The 26,275-nt window shown below is 44.4% G+C and overlaps 1 protein-coding gene across 1 annotated transcript in view; it reads left to right on the forward strand.

Moving 5' to 3' along the window:
* LOC147444651 (B3 domain-containing protein Os01g0723500-like) overlaps positions 1-26,275 on the forward strand; it is a 108,964-nt gene that overhangs the window by 17,159 nt on the left and 65,530 nt on the right. The gene's annotated exons all lie outside the window — the stretch shown is intronic.

The following is a 26,275-nucleotide window of genomic DNA, read 5'->3' on the forward strand; positions in this document are numbered from 1 at the left end:
CTAAGCCCTCTCTAAACAGACAATGGAAGCGGCCGCGTATCTCATAGTACGCCGGACAATGACATGTGTAGTGCAGCTCTGTCTCTGGTTCTAAGTGACATAGGTGACATATCCTGGCCCTTGCTAGCACCCTCGAAATCGGCCAATCTCGATCTCGAGCTAATCTGAGGATGTGCTTATCTGCCGAATAGCGCATCGTATCTAATGAGATAAGTGCGTATCCATGTATGCAGGCATAGTCACAAAACCGTCCTCCGTGAGTTGGAGAAGATGCTCTCTGTAAAAGGCCATCTTCGTTCCCAACTCCTGTGTCGGCTGTATCCATGTGCTCTTGGTATCTAGTTGAATCAGATCCTGGCGTATGAGTCTGGTGATCTCTGTCCGTGTGAGAGACAGGAAGGGTGCATCCAGGGAGTATTGAAACGGAGGCAATCTATCCATGCTGAAACCATGCTGTCATCTGTCCCTACCAACAAGTGTATCTCCTTGTACTGCTAGCTGTCGAGATGACTCCAGGGCAAGCCGAGCATATCTGTCCCTGGGGAGATCCCATAAACTGTTGATAAAGGATACTGATCTAGTCAATGTCTCAACCACGAGGGGGGCGGCTAGCTCGGCTCGGATGATCTCATGCGGTATTGAGGCCTTAGCCCGAATCATCCGAGCGATTATAGAGACCAGAGGCCTCTCCATACATCTTCATCCATCTGTGTTGCCAGATCTCCCATGATGGTCTACTGAGGGTCCCAGTACCTGAACTCCATAGAGCATAGCTGAGGTCACTAGAGTGTCAAAAAGCCATAGCTTTGTTCGCGGCTCCTGAAACTGAACCTGCGAACACATCCAGTCCTCCCAAGGCTGCATATGCTCTCGTCAATCTAGTCTCTGATGCTCTCCTCAGTGAAAACACTGGTCCACCGAAGACTACCCCGAGATAGGTATATGCATCTATGTACTCCACGGTCTCCTGGCCATACGTAAATGTGGGTGTTGACCTCCTGACCCATTGTGGTGTGGTGTTGAACACCATAACCTTGGTTTTCCCAAGGTTGACAGACAATCCACTGTCACGAGCAAACTTATTCAAAGCATTTAAATGACGTTGCATTCCCTCCGGAGAGTCAAAAATCAACACAATATCATCAGCATATAGTAACAACGGAATCCAGATTCCATGTCCTTGCTAGCTAAGCCCCTCTGTCTCCCTGACGCTCTATATAGTCTAAAAACTCATCCACGTACATCCCAAAAAAAGTCGGAGATAGGGGGCATCCTTGCTTCACTCCAATAGTGGAGTGGACCATGTCAGACATTCCCTCAGTAGTGCATACCCGCCCCATCAGTGTCCTGTATAAAGCCAGAATAACCCATATCAGCTCTATAGGCACACCCATGTCCTGTAGTCTGCGTATAAGTCTAGCTCTTGGCACTGTGCCAAAGGCTTTGCAGAAATCCACAAAGCTACAGTAGATCCTCTTGCCATGGTGTCTACCCTCCTCAATAATAGCTCTGAGTGTCAGAATCTGGTCAAGAGTGGAGAAACCTCTCCTGAATCCTGCTTGCCCTGGTGCTCGTATGCCCTCTCGCTCTGTCCATCTACTCAGCTCCTGCTCAAGAACGGATGCATACAGCCTAGCCAGTGTGTGACCAACCATGATGGTGCGATAATTTCCGGGAATCATGGGATCTCCTTACTTGAAAATAGGCACAATGGTAGACATACTCCAAGTCTCAGGAAAGCCTTCATACATGGATCCATTAAACATCATAGCAAGAAGCTCTGCAAGCATGTCGCTGGAATGGATGAAGTGCTCTGCTACCAAACCATCATGATCGTGTGCTCTCCTTGTCTTCATCCTGTCAATGCCTTTCCTTACCCTCTCGGCAGTAAATAAAGTACATGTCTTCGAGCATGTCTCTAGTGGGTCCGGCAAAGGTGGTTGCCTTGATGCTGTGTAGAGGGATGTGGCATATTCCCCCCACGTCTCTGTGGAGGTGACCACTGGTGGTGGTGAATGCTCGTGGAATAGCCTCCATGCTTCGCCTGAGTCTTGACTCATAAATATCTAATACAGATCCCGCTCTAGCTAAGATAGATAAGCCCTTTTCTTTCATCGCACTAGGCGGCGAAAGATAATCCGTGACTATCTATGTGTGGTAATACTCATGAGCACTTCCCTCTGTAATTTGATCCTCGTCTCTCTACACTCCACATCATACCAACTGTTCTGGGGCATGCTCCCAGACCGTCTCCGTGTAGGCTGACTGTGGAGGTATGCCTCTGATGCTGCATCCTGGAGCGTCTCTGTCAATATCTGAGTGAGTTCGGCTAGTGACCGTCCCGGCTCTTGAATGCATAGCTGCTTGTATATCTCATCCATATACACAGAATACGTCTCCCTCATGAAGGTATACCGAGTGTGCTTGGGGGCCTCTCCTAATGGAGCTGTGCTGAACTAAAACGTCAAGGTGAAAGATAGGATAGCATGATCAACTGCCACTCCAACTGGCCTAGTGCCCACCATGAAGTCTTGAAAGAATGGAATAAGACTTGGCTGGGCCATTACATAATCCACTGTACTAGCACCATGTCCGTGTGGAAAGCAAGTAAAACCTCCAGCTGTTGAGAATCTTTGTAGGCCATTTAAAATGGCCAATCTATGTGCAGTTCCCATATCTATCAAGTATCTGCCATACTCAGTGTACTCCTCATCTTGTGATAGTCTGGATAGGCCCATCTTTGTAACGTCCAGCTCCCTAAGCATCTCCTCGGAAGTATCATAAAATATTGTCTGGTCACCATCCTTAGAAAACTCCCATATGTCATTATCCAAAATAGCGAAGGGAGACTATCCTCTAGGTGATGATGCGTCTCAGAGTAGAAAATGATGTCTCTCCCTGTGAAACTATCCTCAAAGGTACCTACATCGAGGCAGAGTGACCCATTACAATTCTGGGTTGCTATCTTTAGTGTGGTCCCATAGGTCTCACACCGTCATGCGGAGCGTCGCTCCAATATCACCACCCTTCCATCCCTGTAAAAAGCAATCTTCCCTTTCTCCCTTGCTGCTCTAATTTTCGGCATTACTTCTTGCATATGAGCAATCTGCGAGAGGGTGAGGTCATCTCCAAGAAAGATGTCAGTCTTCTTTAGAGTCGGTCTCTTCTTCAAGAAGTCCTTCTTCGCTTCCATGGAAGGGAAACGGAGGATGAGTTCCCTTTCTTTCGAGGATCCTCCGTTGCTCCCACTTTTCTTATTGCCCACTCTCCAGGCCCTCGTATGTGTCTGCTCGTTAACCCCCACCAGAGTCACGAGTTCTTTCACCTCTTCATCCACATTATCTTGGTCTTTGAGGCCACATATCCTTACGTGTAAGGCCCGCACACGTCTCCTTCACTCCTCTTCTAGTGTCAAGTTAATGATGGTTGGTGTGGGGGTGGGGGTTATTTTCTTGCCCTTTCCTTTCTTGACAATCTCGATCCATTTTTCGGCCTTTTCTGCTTTTTGTTGGGTCTTTGTGATGACATCTACCCACGAGGTGGTCATTTCTTTTTTTTGCTCCCCTCCTTTGATGGGCCGCACTTGTTCTTTGATTGTGTTAAGCTCTTCAATTACTGAGGGTTGAAGCTCTCCCTCTTTGAGGAGATTCTGCGATCGCACCTCTACAAGCTCTTTCTTGAGTAGTGCGATTTTCTCATCTTGGGCCTTCACATGATCCTCAAGTGTATGTATCGTGCTTTCCTGTGCCGCCACGCGCTCGTCGAGTGCGTTAATAGTACCTAAGAGAGAGAGAGAGAGAGAGAGAGAGAGAGAGAGAGAGAGAGAGAGAGTGAAGCCTGTCAAGACCGCTGTTCTGCTTGGAGAAGGTTGCTTGCTCGATCTCGCCTCCCACACCTGTCATCCTCCTCCCGGTGTTGCAGACTCCCTCGTAGTGGTTCGGGCGTTTCTCCCTCTATTGGTCCGGCTACTTCGTCAGTGTCCTACTTGTTTCGGGTTTGTTTTCTTTTTGCTCCTTTTTTATTTGATTCTTTTCTCCTCTTCCTTGTTTCCTAGTTGTCCTTGATTGTATCTTTCAGTGTGTGCGCGCGCACAAGTGTATGTGGTTCGTTGCCCTTTGAGGACTTGCTTTTGAGGGTGTGTGTGTGTGTGTGTGTGAGAGAGAGAGACCCTCTACCTCTGCGACCCTCCTGCATCAGTGCGTGATCTGCCTCAGCCTCTACAGTAGCTTTTCAGGGTTTCGCACTCATTTTGTGTGTGTGTGTGTGTGGGGGGGGGGGGGGTGTGTGGGGCTATGTGTATGACAACGTGAGTGTGTGTGGTGTATGGCATCTCAACCGCCTGCGTGCGTGTGCGTGTGCGTGTGCATGTGTCTATGTCGAGCGTGTGTGTGTGTACACTTGTGGGGGATTTGGGTGTGGTGAATCCTTCGGCCTCGTCTGTCGCGCGACTCTGTTCTGCACAACATCTACCCTTTGCAGGCCCTTCACAGCGCGTCGGGGGTGGAAGTTTGATTTCGCCTGCACGCGGTCCTTCCGTCATCTTCTGTGTGAGAGAGGGGGGGGGGGTGTTTTTGTACAGCTAGCCGGTGTGTGTGTCGGCCTGTGTATATAGCAGTCATATATCAAAAACTCCCAAAAAAAGAAGAGAGTGTGTGTGTGAGAGCTTCACATGGATTCCATTGATCAGTGTATATATAAGCGTTGGAAAGCCATGGAAACTTCGGAGATGGATGCTTTGAGTCTTATCAAAGAATGTTTGCATGAGGATTTCGAGGATGCATGTCAAGCCTGGGAAGGATCCGCTCCTGTTATGGAAGTGCGCATCCCTGTACAGGAGCTCATGGATCCTGTTGCTCAATATGCACTTAACGCTGTGATTCTTTTTTTCCCGGGCCGAATGCCTACTGCTCAAGAAGTAGGCCAATGGGTTGATTTCCTACTTAAACGGCAAGCAGTCCGAGGGGTTTACTTTGGTGCGCGAGGGTTCTACGAAGTCTTGCTGGCTGACATGGATGCTCGGGATGCTCTGCTTGAAATGTCTCCTCTTTTCTTCAATACGCAGATGACTCATGTGCTGCCCTGGGCTCTTACCAAGGACTATCAGAGTCTCATTCGTCACAAGTGTCCAGTCTGGGTTGAGGTGGTTGACTTTCCTCGCACTTGGCGTCATTTTCTTTCTTTGTTGGCTGCTCAGTTAGGCAAAGTCATTTGCCCTCCTAAGCTAGAGGCAAACACAAACTATTTTTATATTTTGTGGGACATGGATATCCCCACACCAACAGGTATTTCGATCGATTCTAGGGATACAGTGGTTGGAAAGCGCCCATTTAAGCTTAAATGGGGCAAGTTTGCAAATTCTTGCTTTCGATGTGGCAAATTTGGTCATATGCAGTCCGAATGTCCGGAACCAAATCTGCAACCACCTTCTTCAGCCGTCCCTGCTCCTCAACCTCGCTCGCCTCCGAAACCTTCTACTGAGGTTCAAACTAAAGGAGTTTCAACCTCCTCCCCCTCAGCTAGGGCGATTAAAGGCAAGGGGAAACAAGTACAATTGTCTGCACTTTCTGCTTCTCCAAATATTAAAGACAAGGGAAAAGAATAGGGTTCGACCTCTCAAACTTGGATAGTGCCCAAGAAACCATTCAAAGCTGCTACACCTCGTGTTCCAGCATCTTCTCGTAATTATGTGCCTCCTTTGAAGAATGTTACTCAGAAAAAACTCCCTTGTAGTGACAACACTTCTTTGGCTGAAGCTTGGGACAAGATTGTTCGTTCTTACAAGGAGGTTGTTACTGGAGAAGCTTCTTCGTCGCAAGGTGCATTTCCTTTCAATTATCCAGGTCCAGGTATTGACCCACCTTCTCAGGCACCTTCAGCTGGGGAGGATGTGTCGATGGGCATGGGTACTTGAGTTTTATTCCCCCCTTTCTTTCCTTGTTTCCTCGTCCACTGTATATACCATATAGAATGCATAGTTCTTTGAATTGCATCTCCTATAATGTGCGTGGGTTATGCAATCACGACAAGTGGCGGCTTACCTGGCACTATGTTCATACATGTAAAGCAGACATTGTGGTTCTTCAAGAGCATAACCGGCACCAATTTGCAGGACAGACTTCTTACTTTGCGGGCTACTGGATCGCTTATGCAGGATCAGCTAGCCATTCTGGAGTGCTTATGCTTGTTCGACATGAACTCTTCCCGACCTTGGTCTTTAATGACCCGGTTGGGAGATGGATGGTCATCCAATGTATTGTTAATGGAGAAGTTTTCAAATTAGAGAATTATATGCATATACAGCTTCTGCTGATAGAGCACGGTTGTGGAGTGCTATTTCTTTTTATTGTTGGCGTTCCAATGCCTTTCTCTGCGGGGATTTTAATAATGCACCAAACCTTGCAGATAATACTATTGGCCATTCTCACATGCTTCATATGGAACGGCAATCTTGGGACCAATTTATGTCGACCTGTAATGGGCTTGATTTGTGGCCCTTTTTGCATGTGACTGATTCAGGCTTTACTTTTCAGCACAATGCTCAATCCATGTATCGCGCTCGGCTGGATCGCTGGTATCTTTTTCACATGCAACAATATGACGACTTTGTATGCGAGATGAGGATTGATTATGCTATGTGTCTCTCGGATCATTTTCCCGTATGCTTGAAACTTCGTTTTGGCTCTTTTAATGTCAATGATCGCCTACCAAAGAAAAGACTTCTGCATGTCAATAATGCTTATCTCAAGCATGAGCCTTTTTGCACTATGATTGTGAATATCATCCCGCCTTTGCTCTCCCAGATGTATGTTGACATGGACATAGCATGGTTTCATTTTGTTATGCGTGTTCAATCAGTTATACAGGATTATGGCAGGGATTATTTGTCACAATTAAGGGAACAGGTTAACCAGGCAAAGGATGCTTGTAGCCGATTAATGCACTTGGCTAATCATTCTTCTCTTACTGATGCTCAAATGACTGAGTTGTTTTTTGCTCGTGCAATATTAAGGCGCAATGATGAGAGGAAATTGGCCAAATGGCAGACTCGAGCTCGTCAATAGGCTTTTGCAGATAAAGGATGTGCTTCTAAACAATTCTTTCAGCATTTGCATCACTCGAGGCAATCTCAAGCTATACGGAGAGTTAAATTACCGTCAGGGGAGTGGACCTCCACTTTTCGAGAGCTAGCACTAGCCCTACGCTCTCATTATAGCAAGATTTTTGAGGCCCCTTCTTCTCCCACGAGAGAAGCTCGCCAAGCGCGTCACATGTTTCTATCGCATGTTACTTCCATTCTCTCGGTGCGGCAGGCTCAAGACTTGGAAGTTGTTTTCACTGAGTCGGAATTGTATGCCAGCTTGCTTGATTTAGGTCGATGGAGAGCTCCTTGTTGGGATGGTCTCTCTGTGGAATTTTTCTTGTCTTTCTGGGATTATTTGAAGTTGCCTCTATTATTCATGATGAATATAGCTTGGGAACAACAGGAATTACTCTCTGTTGGACAGGGAGTCTCACACACCCATGAAGTGCATGCAAACACTACCTAGATCAACATAATGTCAATCGAGGACACAGATGACACGATAGGCACACGGAGGAAATCTCTTAAGCTTGGCAGGCTGAGACCATCCTACACATACAACACTCTGGAAGGCCAACTAAACCACAATCAAGAACCTCACTGCCCTCAACTACACCACCTAGCCACATACACACATACGGAAGGTAACTCACCTAATCATGCCAGAATCATACGAAACTGAAGGAACACCGTCCCCTCACTAGGATACACCTGTCCCTAAGCTTCTACACTCAAAACCCTCACTCTAAACCCATCTGCGGAAAACGCGTAGGATGACAGAACAGAATTTTGAAAGTGCCCGAAACTGAAATTTATGAGTACCTATGCGTAGCTTACGTCGCCACGATTCTATAGACTACTAGCATGCAAAAAACAGACATCGTTTGATACACTTACGGCCACAAATAGCTCGTAGATGCGTCGGCGTGTGCGCTTCGTCTCGCGTGGAATGCTTGGCGTTGTCGCGTAGCTCTCCTCGAGCCTACCGCAATGGTGCAGTCGGATCTCCAATGTGTTGAGCGAGCCGGGCGTAGCGGGAGGATGAAGCTCACACTCACTCTCTTTCTCTCTCACACACAGTAGACGGCAGTGCTAAGTTTGATTATGATAAAAGTCCTCTTTACAAAATGACCTAGGTACCTTATATACTAAGGCTACCTTCGGTTTAACCAAAAATGGGGTTGAAAGGGAAGGGTCAAATGGCTTTGTATTTACAATCTGGAAGTGCCATTGCACCCCGGCTTCTGAAACTAGAATAACTACTCATTACAAATGACGTTTATAGCCATAATCCGCAGCATTTCGTAACTCGCAAAAGATAAGACTTTGGTATGAAACTTGAGTTATGTTGTGTTGTTGACCCAGCGGTCAACATTCCCCCCTTCCGCGTTCATGTCGTCCCCGACATGACTTGATTGTCGATGGCGATGTGGTCTTTGCTGTCGTTTTGCTGTTGTAAAGAAAGTATAGACGATAGCCTTTGCAGTAGCTTGTCTTGTTCGTCCAATCCGATGTATATAGTCTTCACATGATTTAGGAAAATCATAATTGATGACGAACTTTATGTCTTTCATATCCACGCTCCGAGCTGCAGCATCTGTTTCTGTCATTATAGATCTACTGCCTGATCTAAATTCAAAAAGAACCCAATGTCGTTTAGCTTGACTCTTATCATCATGGATAGAGAAAGCTCCATCCATCACTTGCTCCAGCAAATCTGTCAATTCGGAGTATTTGTGATTCTCAGAAACAACTTCTACAATCTGTAGAATTGAGTGATTGGCTTTCTGATCTTGTGAGCCAATGACAACTTTGTAAGGATTTTGTCTTGTGATTACTCTTATATCTGCTCTTTGTCATTGAGGACTTCTTTGTTCTTGAGTTATGTTGTGTTGTTGACCCAGCGGTCAACACTTTGTTATTGTTTTGGTTTCATCTGTTGCACTGCTTGTATCTTTGTCGAACCACAACAAGAACTATGATCCATTAGAGCGGACATCTTTCATCATAACCATTCATCTTTTGAGATCCTCTGATTACTTTTATGTCTGCTCTTCTTCATTGGGGACTTCTTTGTTCCTGTGCAATCATGTTGTTAGTGTTGTCTGCAGCTTTGTCATTGTAGGCCATTCTTCGACTCGCCATTGAGGAGAAGTATGCTATGATCAGAAATTGGTGCTCCAATTCATTTGTCAATTGATTTGAGTAGCATTTCCTTATTGTTGATGTAGAAGAAATATGTACAAGAGGATGGTGATAGGTGTCTTTAGATTAGGGTCTAAAACCTGGATGACCAAAGGCAAAAAACCCGGTGGGAAAAAAAATGCCTTTGGTATACGCTCTTATTGGAGTTGAGCAGTTGAACGTGAAGTACATGTTCATGAAAGGTGAGTGCTTGGGTGAAACACGGAAAGAGTGCCTAATGCAAGTGCCAATTATGGGACACTCTATATGCATATGAGAAATTTGTCAACAAAAGCATGCAATGTGAAAGAAGGAGATGATGGGTGTTTCGAGGAATAAATGTAGCACATGTGACATCAAAAGATGTCTCAATAGCTTCCACCTTTCCAAGAAGGGTTTTCGATGTAGAAGTTTCTCCACTCGTATCTCACTGTGCTCAGTACGTGAGTGTCTTTCGGACCTTCTCCTTCACTTCACCAGACTTAAGTACTTAGACTTCGACTCTTTTGCTCACCTATACCAGCATGAGCGACACAACGTAAATATGCTCAACTCTTCCAGCTTGAGCAGTACCTAGAATAGCTAAGACGCTTAGACCACAGAGAATATTACTTGAAGCTTTGGGACTAACACCTCACTCATTTTGTGGCTAGCTACTCGACTCTGGCTTGTATGACTTGTCGGTTGCATGTTAACACTGCTTTGTGACAAGTTCTTCGGCTGTTGTAGTGGTTGCTGAGACATACTTCGTGAAGTTTCATCGTTTTCCTGTACCTTCTTCTCTTTGTAGTGCTCAGGCCTCCCGTCAGTCTTTTCTTCATGTGGGTTATGGATTTTTTTATTTTTTCTTAATAATAAACAAGGAAACTCTTAAAACAACTCAACAAAAGAAAAATCATTTAAATAGAAATCTAAATGCTATGTACACTATACACATGTCCCTAGGGGCTCATATATGGATTTTGTCCCCATACTCCTCTGTAACACTACTATGAGGGCATATACTCTAAATTTCGTCAAAAAATTATCACAATAAAACGCAAAAATTCAATGCATCTCACAAAACATTGCCCTCTAATAGTCATAATGTTAGGTCCGCATTCATAATGCCTCCCCCCTTCTTATTTGGAGTCATTCTTTACGACAGGGTATCGCAAAGGGTATGTGTTGTGCTTGGGCAATTAAAAGTTGTGCCTATGCGGGCCTTGTAATGTAGCCCTATTATGCATACACAGTCAATGCATGGAAAAGATTTATGTTGTGCAAGATGTGGGTATAAGCAATTTGCTTATTGGCATTTGTTGGCGAGGCTTCCTATTCTAAGCAATGTAATGGTCCTTGGAGATCCTGTATCGTTGCTTGATTGAAGCGACTTGCTCTCTTCTAATTGTATTGTAATCGTAGGAAGAATTGTAAGAATTCAAGCGGCGATGCACTGACAACAGTTTTGTTGTTCTTCTTTGGGACCCATTTCTTTGCGATTATTGGCTCTTTTGTTGCTGGCTCTTGTTTGGGAACCCATACTTGCCCGTGCTTCGTTTGTGTTTGAAGAGACTTCTTTGGGATCCACCTTTTTGTTGTGTGAGTCAACAGTGGTCTTTGCTTTAGCCCTTGTACGCTTGGTTGGTGATGGGATTTAGGCTTTGAAAGTTGATACTGTGGTTGTTTTGGAATCCAAATGAATTCCTGACTTTTTTGTGCTTGAATCAACTTCTTTGGAACCCAAACCTGAGTTGTAAAAACTTGCGACTTTGTGATATTCTTACTCGTTCGTGCACGCTTTCCTTGCTTTTGTTTTGGTGTTGGATCTTGTGATTTGTCATTAGAGATCTTTGTCTTCTTGATCCATATCTGTTTTTGGCCAATCTGGCTTTTCGGTATCCAGATTTGTCGAGCTTTTTGGCTTTGACTTGTTGTCCTGTTCTTTTGACCTATCATGGTTGTTGCTGAAGGGGTTGGTGATAGTGATGGCCTGAGTTGATGATAGGGGATGTCGTAAGATTCATCACTATCGCTACTATCCTCAGCAACGTTGACTTCTTGTACTTTCCCTTGATTTTTTGGCTGGTAGTGGAAAGTTACTGTCTGTTTGCTCGTGGGTGGTAGTTTCTTGGAGGACTTTTCTAGACCATTGATTAGAGCATTGTTAGCTCGTTGCTCGGGTCGTATTTCTCCTAGCTGAGTCTTAGCATCCTTATTAGGAGCCATGTATGAGGATGCTTGTGGTGGCTGTGTCTTCACGGAGGACTTTGGAATCCACTTTTGATGCACTTTATTCGTGTAGCGATGACATTGATTCCCGGGTCGTTGATCTTCTTGAAGCTCGAAGTGTTCTACAGAGTCATAGAACTTGTCGTCTTCTTCATCTTTTGATTCTCCACATTTCTTTGTTTGCTCCTTATTTCGAGAGCTTGTTGATGTCTGGACCTCTTCGTTTTCCTGGATTACACTCACTGCAAAATAAGGAACGACATCATAGCCATTTTCATCACAAAACTTTGTTGTGGGAGCATCCTCCACGGCGCACACGTCCAGAGTAGCCAAGATGTGTTCCCATCCAAAAGGCTCTAACTCTTCTTCAGAAAATGGTTCTGGGATATAGTCCATATCCTCTATAACCCGCTCTAGGATACATTCCTCACGTTTCAAGCTACCACATTGTAAAGCTCCACACATCCATAGTTCTTTAGGCTTACCTAACCAAGCTGGAAGTTCTGATCCTGCTACTGTGGCGGAATCAAACTCCTCAACCGGTGTTCTCGTCACATCCCTATAGCTATGGTCCCTCAAGTTTATCTTTGTTATGGTTTCCATATGTCTCAGGTATATATGGTCATAACCCCAATCTTGGACCATTTTCAATTGTCGCATGAACGGTCTTCTCAGAATGATGTCATAGTTGTTCTTCTTGCCAAAGTCAACAACAGCAAAAGTGTGTTCATATTCAATGCCACAAGAAGTAACAAGTACTTTTTCTAGCAGTCCTATGGGCCTTTCCTTGTGTCCGTCTGCAAGCTGCAGGGTCATTCGTGTGGATATCAAGGCAGGTTTTCCCCATTTTTTCCAAACCTCTTTGGTTGCAATGGCCACACCAGCTCCACTGTCAAGGATTGCCATGGTTTTTACACCATTGAATTCCATAGAAAGGGTGATGTTTCCATCTTCTCCCTCGTAATACTCGCCTACCTTGTTTAATGGCACTGGCCTAGTATTTAGTTGAGGCATTTCAAGCTCTTTGATGCTCTCTTCGATTTGAGTCATTGGGGTTTTTACACCAAATTTCTCTAGATATTTACCCACATTAGCCCACATGTTTGGTCTTATTCTGAGCAACTCGGCTAACATTATTGTACAGGTGACTGGGGTAGATAGAATATCTACTAGCCCCTTTGAATCGATGGCCTTGTTGGGAGACAGTCTCTTTGATGGGACTGCAACCACATCTGACTTGGTCTCGTACTCTCCCATGTAGGACGGTAGTGTTCTTAGCGAATGGGGTTGACTATCAATAGATTGTACAGATCCTTTGTCGCCCCAACACGATTGCACGTCTAGATTCATTTGAGATCCAGTCTCAAATTCCTCTATTGGTGGTAGAAACACTCCTCGTTCATCACCAGTCTTGTCTACTCGTCTTCTTAGGTCATCGGCTTCATTGGCCTCTCTGACTTGTTTCCACAATTCGTCAAGACCATCTCTCTCTTTACAATCCTCAGGTATAGCTTGGTGAAATCCTTCGGAAGAGTTATCCGTGGTATTCAGTACTATCCTTGGTTCTAATGCTAGGTCTTTGAGGTTTGGTTTGTGCTCATGACTAGAATCTGTCTCTTTTAGTTCCTGGTTTGGTGGGATTACTTGTGTAGGAATGACACAGATCACATCCTCAGGTTTTGCAACTGGTGGTTCTAGTAAAGCTTGGGCTGTTTGAATCATTTTATGGCACATTTCAAACCTTTGCTTTTCTAGTTCCGTATAGGGATATGTCATCCACCTGTGTTCTTGGGTTTGGTTGTTTTTGAGCCTCGCATCATAGGCTTTCAAGAGGGCATCTAATGTCTCATTAACCTTCTCTACCAACACAGATCCTCCTGAACTAACACTTCTCGGTTTCTCATCCGTGGATGGTTCTTCTAGAGGTTTGATCATTTGTGTAAGAGAAGGTGTCTCCTTTTCCTCATGTTGTTTTATCTTCTCCTCAGCTTCGGTAAGCTTCTCAGCTAGGGATTTTCTCTCTCGTTCCCTACGTGCTTTCATCCTAGTCTTTCTAGCTTTCCAACTATTTCGTTTGCTCTTGGTTTTCTGACTAGGTGCGTCTGTCTTTGGTCCATCATCTGTTTTTTGACTCATGTCACTTTCCATGTTCTTTGTCTCTGGATTCTCATCAGCTTTCTTTTGAGCTTGTGCTCTCGTAACCACTTGAATTGGTACGACATTTTCATTTTCTGAGCTACTAGGGAGCTGAACAATCCCTGATACATTTGTCGTGATTTTCCTGATTTGGTTTGGTTTTTCCAGGCAATTGGGGATCAAGTGAGTGATGCCACACTCAAGACAATAGGCATTTACTTCAGTGATCTCCGTATGAGGACATTGTTTGACCAAGTGGTTGTCACGACTTTTGTGACAATCTGTCTCTGGTTGAGGAGATTCTTTTAGCATTTCCTCTTGGCTATAAGCAAGCTTTGACCTAGATAAGCCGCTATTTGCAATGAATCGCAATGTTCTTTCGTCCATTTCATACCTTCTTTCTTTCGATTGAAACCCAGGAGGTGTACCGGCCTCACCACTCCATGTGTTTCTCCCACATTTTGTTTCTCCGAAGGGTAGTACCCACTTTGGTTGCTATACCACATTGTAGCTGGTACTGGCGTTGGTTTATTTGATGCTTTCATCATTGGCATGTATCTCATGTCTACCTGCATTCTAGCACCTGGCAGCAGAGGTTGTTGTCCTAAGACAAGCTGTGGCCTTAAAACTCCTACTGGTCTTGGCGCATTCCCCGTAATGTATCTAGGTGGAGTAGGTGCTTCTGGAACAGGTTGTACATACCTCTCCCTAGCATTTTCCATGCTATAATAGCACTCTTCCCCCGTATGGTTCGTCCATTTTCTCTCAATTTCACACCACTTCGGCTCTCCCGAATCAGACCTTACAAGAGGAATCAACCTCTTGACCAAGTCGTCGATAAGCTTTTCTTGATCAATAGGTGCCGTTGGCTTGGCAATGGACTCACTTATCTGTGAAACACTGTGCTGAGAGGATGTGTCATCTCCTTGACTCTTTAAGTCCTTTTCTTTGTATGCCTCACAGTTATCCACTAGATAAAGAGCTTCTTTGATCAACTCGTTTAGCGTCATCCTCCTTATCATATGCAGATCCTTCTGAAAGCCCTCATCTCTCATTCCCTGGATAAAGATCAGCATCAGTCGTGCTTGCGTAGGTAATTCTGCTCTCGTACAGAGCTTAACATATCTCTTGAGCCGTAATGATGCTTTGCGTACTGATTCATCCTCTTTCTGTTTGAATCTATGGATTTGTGAGACCATGTTGTGAGCAATGCCTTTTGGCGAGAATTCTTCAATAAACTCCTCAAACAGCTCATCTAGGGTCTCAAAATCCCATATTTCCATCGAGTCGAACCAAGTAGCTGCATCATCTTCTAGAGTCAATCCAAATCCTGCAAACTGTGTCGCAAAATCTGAAACTTCTTCTACTCTAATCACTCTTCTAAAAGCCGTTACGTGATCTCTCGGATCTTCATCTCCGGAGTATTTTCTGTTTACCCATTTCTGGACTTGGGATGGTCTAACTCGTCGATTGTCTACAAGTCTAAACAGAGACTCTTCCAATCCTTCTCTTGTTATCGCTCTTGAAGGAAATCCTGGTGGCTCTCTTCTTGGAATTCCTATAGGAATTCTTGTGTTTGGTGGAGGCATTTGTGGTCCTTCATTGACCAAATATCCACCTCTTTCTAGTACAGTCTGTGGATTTGTGCTTTCTACAACTCTGTATTCTCGTCCATACTTGTCGACAACTATAGATCTCCATTGACAGTCGACTCCATATGTGTAGACATATAAGAGCTTGTAATTTGTTATCTCTTCTAGGTATGGATCTGAGCACCTATAAAGATTGACCTCATTGTCGTCAATGTATCTATATAGTCCTTCACTCTCATGACCAATCATCCAAACTCTCTCAACATGATGGATCTTTATCAATTGCAAGTTTGGAAGATCCATTGCGGGAGGATATTCCTCTATCGTCGGGATCTCCAAGCTTGTGTAAGCTGCGTTTGAATCTAGGGTAGACATGATTTCTGGGCTTAAGAGCTTTTGCTTGGTTCAAGTAGACTTAGTCCACTGTGTTCAAGTGCTTTGGTTAGGGAAAAGTCGAAACTATGTCCAAAACCGCAACCGGTTCGTCACAATTCTCGTAAACTGTCGCTTTTAAACACCCCTAACTTGCGGATGAATTTTGAGGCCTCAAACGACGTTTTTCTTCAAAGTTGAACTAAATGGTTGCCATAGGCATACATTTAGTTCAAGTTTTGCTCTAAGATCTGTAGAGCCGCTCTCAGGCTACATTTTGATATAAAAACTTTTCCGATCCGATACCGTTTGTGAAAGTTATGGCCAAAACAGTGAAATGCAGTTTTAGAATGGAAGAAGATTTGGGATCTCTATGACACTATGAACACTTCTGTGTGGTTAAAATTTCAGTTGGACCCTAAAACTGGCTTAGAGACATCCTACGCGTAGGAAGTCTTTTTGCTCAAAATTTAACAAAATTTGGTCCAGAGACTCCCTTTAAGTCCAGCAACACCATGGTATGCTCAAATTTTAATTTGGACCTAAAAATGGCATTGAGACATCCTACGCGTAGGATGTCTTTTTGCTCAAAATGACTTGAAATTTTCACCCCAGCTTCTCCTTGATGTGCTGATCACAGTGGTGTGTTCATAGGTTGGTTTGGAGTCCTAAATCAAGCTGGAGACATTCTACGCGTAGGATGTCTTTTTGCTCTGTTTCAGCTCAAACTTGCACTGTAGCTTCCCCTTGATGTGCTAAACTCACAGCTATTTTTACTTTTTGATTCTGACACCTATAGGTTGGTCAAATGATCAAGAATCTGTTTCAAAAGCCTGATGTCTGTTCAGATGAATTCCTAAGTCAAATCAACTCCAATTTGGACCAAAATTGACTAGGAGGCTTGCCTAAGGCTATATGACAGCATGGTATGGTCACAGTAAATTTTGGTTTCAGAATTACGCCTTAGACATCCTACGCGTAGTATGTCTAACTTCTCAGAATTACCCCAAATTTGAACCACAGACTCTCCTTAAGGTGCTGATCACAATGGTATGCTCAAAATTAAGTTTGGAGTGTAAAATCACACATATGACATCCTACGCGTAGGATGTCTTTTTGGTCTGTTTGACCCAAGACTTGTCCCACAGCTTCCCCTTGATGTCAGTAACCCAGTGGTATGCTTAGATTTTGGTTTGGATTTCAAAAGTCCCAAATTTTAGCTATTCGTGCTTTTTGTCAGTCCAAAAACGCTAAAATCTATTCAATCTTCACTTTCACTGACCCAAATGAGATGAAATTTATCACATGCACTCAATACCACATTTAGAACATGCCTATGGAGTCATCCTATGGTTTGGTCTCAAAATTAGGCCTTGGACACAATTTGGGTAGGATGTCTGGCAATTCTCGTCTTTTGGCTTTGGTCTGTCAAAATTTGGTCAAATTTTCACTTTCCAGGTGAAAATAGGGTAAAACCTATCTTCTGAATACACTAGTCACCTCAGATTTCCAATAAAAAGTGCACAGATCACCCTGTAGACATCCTACGCGTCAGGATGTTTCTGGCTGATTTTTTGAGACTGAAGTGTCCCTGATGCTTCCTTATGCTCTCAGCAAGTGCAAGTATGCTTCACAATTGAAAAAACATGCAAAAATCACTCAATTAAAACCTTTTTTGAAATTTTGCGTTGTCTGACTCCGCCTTTTGGCTTTTGGTCAACAAAAATAGGGAAAAACGCCCAAGTCAATATGTTACTAGGGTAAAACCTACCCTCTGAAGCCACTGGTGCAGTCAGGATTTTCAAATTTGGTCTCCAGAACCCCCTTGAGACATCCTACACGTAGGATGTCTATGTTTACAGAATTGCAGGTTTTCTTCACAGAACCCTTGCAAATGCTCTTCTATATGCACAGCATCAGTCAGTCATACAAAAATGTCCACAAAAGCTTGTTTAATGCATTTTTACCCTCAAAAGCACACTTTTCCGTGATTTCAAATGCAATCAAGTAACTTTAGCAAATAATTCAGTGTTGAATAGCTCTAGATCAGAATCGGATCACTTACCTAAAGCTACTCCTACAAATCATATGGGGTTTTGTATCTATGAGTAGAAAAACGCTTCACTGCCACATACGGACTAGTAAACGCTTTTATCACCTCACAAATCACTCGACCACCAACAACTACTCTAATCCACAGATCCTAACTAAACCTATCTAGTCGCAGACCCTCGGCAAGACACACGCTTCCTGGCTATCCACTTGATCACGGAATATGCTCTTCCGGATCCACTTAAGAAAAACGCTTTCTTTAGCCGAAACTAAATCAAGCAACCATCACACGAGTGTTAGTAGGAAACCTACTTAGGTCCTTGTGTCCCCGGCAACGGCGCCAATGTTGGACGGGAAGTCTCACACACACCATGAAGTGCATGCAAACACTACCTAGATCAACATAATGTCAATCGAGGACACAGATGACACGATAGGCACACGGAGGAAATCTCTTAAGCTTGTCAGGCTGAGACCATCCTACACATACAACACTCTGGAAGGCCAACTAAACCACAATCAAGAACCTCATTGCCCTCAACTACACCACCTAGCCACATACACACATACGGAAGGTAACTCACCTAATCATGCCAGAATCATACGAAACTGAAGGAACACCGTCCCCTCACTAGGATACACCTGTCCCTAAGCTTCTACACTCAAAACCCTCACTCTAAACCCATCTGCGGAAAAGGCGTAGGATGACAGAACAGAATTTTGAAAGTGCCCGAAACTGAAATTTATGAGTACCTATGCGTAGCTTACGTCGCCACGATTCTATAAACTACTAGCATGCAGAAAACAGGCATCGTTTGATACACTTACGGCCACAAATAGCTCGTAGATGCGTCGGCGTGTGCGCTTCGTCTCACGTGGTATGCTTGGCGTCGTCGCATAGCTCTCCTCGAGCCTACCGCAATGGTGCAATCAGATCTCCAATGTGTTGAGCGAACAGGGCGTAGCGGGAGGATGAAGCTCACACTCACTCTCTTTCTCTCTCACACACAGTAGACGGCAGCGCTAAGTTTTGATTATGATAAAAGTCCTCTTTACAAAATGACATAGGTACCTTATATACTAAGGCTACCTTCGGTTTAACCAAAAATGGGGTTGAAAGGGAAGGGTCAAATGGCTTTGTATTTACAATCTGGAAGTGCCATTGCACCCCGGCTTCTGAAACTAGAATAACTACTCATTACAAATGACGTTTATAGTCATAATCCGCAGCATTTCATAACTCGCAAAAGATAAGACTTTGGTATGAAACTTGAGTTATGTTGTGTTGTTGACCCAGCCGTCAACACCTCCTCTTGGAAAAAAGGTTTGCTCAAGCTGATCCCTAAGCATGCATTGTGTGAAGAATTTTCACATTGGCGGCCTATTACACTTATGCCTGTGGTATATAAATTAATGGCAAAAATGCTTGCTAACCGACTCAAATGCTTTCTGCATGAAGGCTTGCATCAATCTCAATACGGCTTCATTTTGCGACGTCAAATTACTGATAACCTCGCAAATGTCATTATTGGTATGGAATATGCAAAATATACTCGACAGGATGTATTAGTCATGCAGGTTGACATTGAAAAGGCATTTGATACTGTTCTTTGGGATTACATTGCGGATACCATGCGACATTTGGGCTTTGGGCCTAGGCTATCCCGTGTCGTGCTTTTCTTGTATGCAAACAATACCTCTGTAGGCTTGCTGGATGGTTCTCTCACAGAATCTTGGCCTTTGGGACGGTCAGTACGGGAGGGCTGCCCTCTGAGTGCTTTGCTTTATGCGATCGCTACTCATCCCTTGTTTATGTATTTGGATTCCTTGACCTCCACTGGTAGGCTATATGGCCTTACTTTACCTTCTGGTCGACAGTTTGCTGGTTAGGCTTATACGGATGACTCTTTGTTCATGCCTCTTAATAACTATGATGATGTACAACAGATTATGCATACTCTTTACTTGTTTGGCTTGGCAGCAGGTCTCAAAGTTAACTTTTGCAAATCCAAGCTATTGCCTCTGAAAGAGTGTGACTGGCATAAGATATTGTGGCCTGGGGAGATTGTTCCTCCCCATGTTCTGGTTCGCCATTTGGGTTATCTGCTGGGTTGGAATGTATCGGCTATTAAGAAAACGGATTGGGTGCTCCAACGTCTACATTCCAAGTTGAACTATTGGAAATTGTCCACGTGGCCACTTCATGTGCGTCTTAGGATTGTCCAATGCATCCTTGTGGCTTATGTGCAGTTTTACTTGCCTTTGTTATACTGGCCTCGGTTGCGCTTGCAGTCTCTCATGTCCAATATTTTAGAACATTTTTGGCGGACCTCGTCTACCAAGAGGGGCATTCGGCTTCTATCTATGGACAAGCTGTGTTCTCCCAAGCGGCTTTGAGGGTTGAATATTTTGGACTTGAGACGTCATCTTCTGGCTCGGAAAGCTATGTTGTTGCCAGTTTTGGTGGAGCAGCGGCAACCCTGGGCTCTCATAGTCACACATTTATGTGCACACATTGTCACCCCTTCTTTTGGTCATTGGCAACTGACTTATTGGGATGTTGTTTTTGGGAAGCTTGAAGGACACATTCCTGGATGTCCCTTTACTTCTTCTCTCATTGTGGAAGGTTGCCACTTCGCATTTGGCCTGGGATGGTCGACAAGCCTCTGGGGGGAACTCTCTTCGCTTGGAGAGTCTGCATTGGAGCAGGGTTTTTGTTGTGACTTTGGTTCAACGGTCTCCTCGCCAAGCGTATTTTCTTTCCCAAAAAGGTATCTGTCAGGTGCATCAGGTGCTTGATGACTCGGGTTATATTCTTTCTTTTGCTGATGTCGTCTCCCGCTTTCGGTTGGGTCTTCACTATTCTCCTCTCTGGTGGGAGATTTAAAACATGCTTGCTGCTCATTCGCCCATTCCTCCTCTAGATGAAGACTCTCGCTTCTCTGATTGGAATCTGGCTACTACTAGATTGGACTGCATCTCAGCTGCTAGTGTCTATGCCATTCTTCAGTCTGATGTATGGATTGTGCATCAAGGTAATCAGCTGTGGTCGCTTTCCGAGTTATCTGGGGCAATAGGAAGGCGCAATATGCCGAGCATGCAACACACTGCCAACAGGTAGAGCTCCCACCAAGCACCGCCACAAGAAAACACGTTCCTTCAAAGGCAGATGACTCTGCCAAATGCGAGACAATGCGTGTTGCCACCACAAGGATGCCTTGAAGCTGAGGAGACCGTGCCACACTTGCTGTGGTGTTGTCGTCACTCCAGAGCCTTCATTCGGCAAGTGTCGACTGCTTTTCGACTACGTTTTCCTTCTGGCTCCTTTCACACACGATTTTGGCGTTTTGGGGTGCTTCAGTCACCACAATCTCAGTTTGCGGTCTTCTTCACCTGGGTCAGATTTTGGATTGAGGGCCATGTGGCATCATAGGAACTCCTTGATGTTCCAGGGCACTTTTGTTGACCCCTTTCCCTATTTCAAATTATCTCTTGGTCAAGCGCTGTATTTTGCATATGAAGCTAAAGACATCACTCTTGATGCCTACAGGATTTAATTTGACTGTTTCTAGCCTTCAGAGCCTCATAGTGCTCCGTCTTTTGTATCCCTTTCTTTTCATGGGTTTTCCTCGCTTTGAGGTTTCCCACTTGTAAATTAATCAAAGCAGATTTACAACAAAAAGTGTTTGTGTGTGTGTGTGTGTGTGTGTGTGTGTGTGTGTGTGAGAGAGAGAGAGAGAGAGAGAGAGAGAGAGTGTATATGCATGGATGCATGTCCTTCGAGTTTACAGTTTTTGCTTTTTTCTTTCTATTGCTTTTTTTTTTGTTTTTTGTTTGTTCTCTCCTCGCTCTCCAAAGACTCTTCGTATTTCACTTGGACACAATTTTCAGAGCCTCCTTCACTGTCTCCTTGGAGTTCCCTCTTCAATTATGGTATTAAGGAGCCTCCTTCAGCAAGTGGACCACTTGCTCTTTTGGATAAAAGCTCCTTGTCTGTGTGGTGCAATGCTTCGTTACTCACCTTGTGCCATCCTACTAAAGTCTCTTGGTGATGTCAATTGGCTCTTCACACTCAACTTCATCCCCAACTGCTCTCTCCCTTCTGTTCCTCCATTACCTTCTGCTGTCAGATGTTACCAGTTAGCGAGCTTTGCCCGACAGTGAGCTTCACGTAGCTGCTCACTCTCATCTTTACCGCTGGTGGCTTTTGGTGACTCTGGTTCTTGATTTACAATTTTTGAATGGGCTTTTGGTCGAAGTGTCTATCTTTCAAAGGTTGCTGCCATCCTCTCTCCATTTAGCTTGCGAGGGCACTTTTTACTCTTTTTAGGAGAGGTTTTTTACCCTAGTCTTTAGTCTTTTCCATTTGGCCATGTGCCTAGTTGTATCTTGTTTCAGTTTTCCGTTTAATGCCTACAAGCTTGCTATGTAAACAGTGATGTACTTGCTCTTAGAATAGGCACCATTTGAGTGTTCTAGGAGATTTTCAAGTATAGAATCAGCCTCTTTTATCTCTCTCTCTCTCTCTCTCTCTCTCTCTCTCTCTATATATATATATATATATAGAGAGAGAGAGAGAAAATGAAATGAAATGAACTGTTATATTAACGTCTTCAAAAGGCCAGAGTGACCTATGAGACCAAACTGATACAAAAGTGGTGAGTCTGTTACAATGTCTGAAAAGTGTGAAAATGTGAAAATAAATGCAAAAAACTAAATACAAAGTATTAGATAAACTTCTTAGGAGCATTCTGGGTGTCTGGCTAGAATGCTTCTAATCCTTTGTTGTAGTCTCCTCCAGTGAAGTGTGCTTCTGCATCTCGGTCGTGGTCGTCTTGATTTCCTAAGATCAATCGCCCTGTCAATGAGGGTTCCTTTGGTATGAATGTGGGTACTCCTTTGTGCTCGCTGCTGGCCTCTCGCTTCTCCTTCCATTCCTGCTTCTCTCGATCCGAAGAAATCTGTGATCTGCCTCTGAGGCTGTAGTGCTCTTTGTCTTCTCATTAGATTATCCCTGTGCCGATCTAGTTCCAGTAGGTACAGGCCTAAGCACCTTTGATCTTGGTATTGCATGACTCTATCTAGAGGTCCAAAGCCTTCTTTAAACAGGCAATGGAAACGCCACGTATCTCATAGTATACGGTGCAGTGGCATATGTAGTGTAATTCTATCTCCGGCTCCATTCCGCATAACTAGCAAATTCTGCTCTCAGGTGGGATTCCCCTAAATCTGCCAAATTCAATTTCCAATTGGTGTGAGGATGTACGAATCTGACCAATAGCACATCTCACCCATGAGACAGGTGGGTATCCATGTAGCTCGCGCGAATGACAAAGCCATCTTCAGATAGCTGTAGGAAGTTTTCTTTGTAGTCGGCCATCTTCTTGCCCAATTCTTGCATAGGGTCTACCCATGTCCTCTTAGTGTCCAACTGTATAAGATCCTGGCGGATGATTTTATTAATCTCCGTTCGTGTGATTGCCAGTGATGGACCCTCAAGAGAGTATTGGAAGGGGGGTAATCTTTCCATACTGAACCCGTGTCTGTGAAACCACGAGGACAGTTGCGCATACCAGCATGATGTATCTCCTTTCATTGCTAATTGTCGAGAGGATTCGAGGGCCAATCTAGTATATCGGCAATTATTTGTATCCCATAAACCATGTATAAAGGACACTGATCTGGTAAGAGCTTCAATTTCTATTGGAGGGGCAGCTAGTTTCGCTCGGCTAATCGCGTGTGGTACGGAGGCCTTGGCTCTAATCATTCGGGAAATCATAGATACCAAAGGTCTCTCCATTGACTTCCAATTATCCTGATCCACAGATGGTCCCCAAATCTGGACCCCATAAAGCATAGCCGAAGCCACCACAGTATCAAAGAGCCAAAGTTTTGTTCATGGTTCCTGAAACTGCACTTGTGAACACATCCTCTCCAACCCTCCCAAGGCTGCAGAGGCTCTGGACAATCTAGCATCTGCTGGTTTCTTAAGAGTAAACTTCGGTCCTGTAAATACCACACCAAGGTATGTGTATGCATCTGTGTACTCTACTGTATCCTGGCCATATGCAAATGTAGGTGCCGATCTCCTAACCCACTGTGGTGTGGTGTTAAACACCGTAACTTTGGTTTTACCCAAATTTACCGACAGTCCGCTGTCCTCCGCGAATTTATGTAATGCATCTAACTGCCTCTGCATTCCATCTGGTGATTCTGCTATCAATACAATATCATTTGCATACAACAACAAAGGGATCCATGACCCTGCAAGTTGAGCACCTCTGTCACCCTCTATATCAATGTAATCTGATACCTCATCTATATACATACCAAATAAAGTAGGGGACAGTGGGCATCCCTGCTTTACTCCAACGGTGGAATGAACAATGTCGGAATCCCCTTCTGGAGTACGTACATAACCAGTTACTGACCCGTATAAGGCCATGATCCCCCAGATAATCTCTTTGGGGACCCCTAACTCTTGCATTCTGCGCAGCAATCTGGCCCTTGGTACTGTATCAAAAGCTTTCCGAAAATCCACAAAGCAACAATACATGTGGTATCCACAAATACAAAAGCAACAAATACATGTGGTATCCACGAAAATCCACAAAGCAACAATACAAAAGCTTTCCGAAAATCCACAAATCTTAGAGAGAGAGAGAGAGAGAAATGAAATGAGATGTAATATTAACGTCTTCAAAAGGCCAAAATGACCTATGAGACCAAAAGGTTACATGTGGTGAATCTAATACCAGGTCTGGGTGCAAAAAGTACAAAGAATTGAAAAGGAAATAGTGGGTAGGGGTGGGGTGAAAACTGATACAAAGGGAAGACAAAGAGTGAGCTGATACAATGGAGCTCTCTGACAGTCGAGGCATCATATACATATACATCAGTATCTGGGATGGCTCCGAACGTATAGCCATGTTATGCAAATGACTAGCTAGCTCTATCTGGTACCAAATTCGGGGTTTAGGGAAGCATGCATAGGAGGGTAGGGAGTGGAAAGTCCCCACATAACAGCAGTAGGATACAGAGAAGATGGTTTGCTAATCTCTTAGCCGGATATCTCTGATCTCCCTTTGGTGTACTCTTTGGGCCCAGTATCCGGGTGCTCTGGGTTGTATCTCAAACAATCTCTGACAGGTGGAGTGTGACCCTTCTTTGAGTAGTGGTAGATGGTGGTGAACCCGCTCTGTGAAACAAGTCTGTGAATTGTGATTGTCATACTCCACTAGAAGTTGTGGGTGACTAAGGGTGGGTTCACATTGGGAAGGCGGAAGAGAACCCCTAAAATGCCATCTTCCGGGTGGAGGATGTGCATTATCCGCTCTTCCACCGGCTAAATGTTCACAGTGGGGAGGGTGGAAGAGAGAAGGGATGAAGTCTTCCATGAACTAGGAGATGGGCGGAAGCTAGGCTAGAAGACAAAAAGTTTAAATTTGAAAAAAAAGGTTACAAATAAAAAAAAGTATCCAGCGAGGCATTTCTTGCATATGTGGAGGGTGGAAGAGAAGATGGGGGGGGGGGGTGTTCAGCTCACCTTCTGCCGTGCGCTGGCACCCTGCTTGCAACGCTGCCTCCGCGCTATGTGAACGTCTTGTCTGACGTGCTCTTCTGTTATTCGCTGGCTGAAGGTCCGCTTTCCTTGCCGGTGTACTGTGAACCCGGCCTAAACTAGTATCTCTCTCTTTCTCTGGATTTCAAGTAGAAATATCCCGGCTGTCTTTGGTCTCTGGACTCCATCTCTCTAAGTGCGGGCTGTCCTGTGAACTGAGCTATGTATTCGCTCCATATGCTCTCCTAAGCTGGGCATCTACATACATATTGCTCCTCACTCTCCACCTCATCTCTATATACTTTGCAGATTCTTTGGTCTGTGGGGATATGGGCAACCCTCACTCGCCACTCTCGCATTGTGCGACATATATATGTCCATGTACCTCGCCTCTAGATTAAGTCATCCTCTAAGATCGTCAGGAAGTGGTCTTTGTAGTACAACATCTTCAATGGAAGAGGTTGTTTAGGTGTGATCCATGACACTCTGATATATAACAACCATAGATCCTGTGTGAGGAACCAATTCCTCTTACTACGCAAGAGGAGGATGAATGGTGAGTTCGGGTCGTACTGGAAGGATGGGAGCTGCTCTATGTCAAGACCGTGTGTGTTGAACCACTGTATCATCTGCGCATACCAAGATGTAGTCGCTCCTGCCTCTGCTTGGAGATGAAACTGAAATTCCTCTTGTGACTTAGATACCAAAACAATATCATCGGCATATATCATAACATGAACCGCAGTACCTGGCAGATTCATGCCCTCACCTCCAATGCGAAGCTCATATTCTGCTATCTCATCAATGCAGAGGCCAAAAAAAGTCGAAAAGAGTGGGCACCCTTGCTTCATACCAATAGTGCTAGCAATGGGCTCTGAAGTGCCGCCTGGGCATTGTTCTCGACCTGACACCTGCTCATATAGAGAGTAAATTCCTCAAACCACTATGACAGCACACCAAGTGACTGAAGGGGCTGAAAGAGTCTGTCTCGTGGAACTATGTCAAAGGTTCTGAGTCTGCTTTGTTAGTGTAATCTTCTCTTCCACGCTTTCTCTCGGTTGATCATGCAACGCAGAGTGAAAATGT

The sequence above is a fragment of the Adiantum capillus-veneris genome, chromosome 13 (genome assembly GCF_014529385.1).
Source record: "Adiantum capillus-veneris isolate H3 chromosome 13, ASM1452938v2, whole genome shotgun sequence".
Lineage (NCBI taxonomy): Eukaryota > Viridiplantae > Streptophyta > Polypodiopsida > Polypodiales > Pteridaceae > Adiantum > Adiantum capillus-veneris.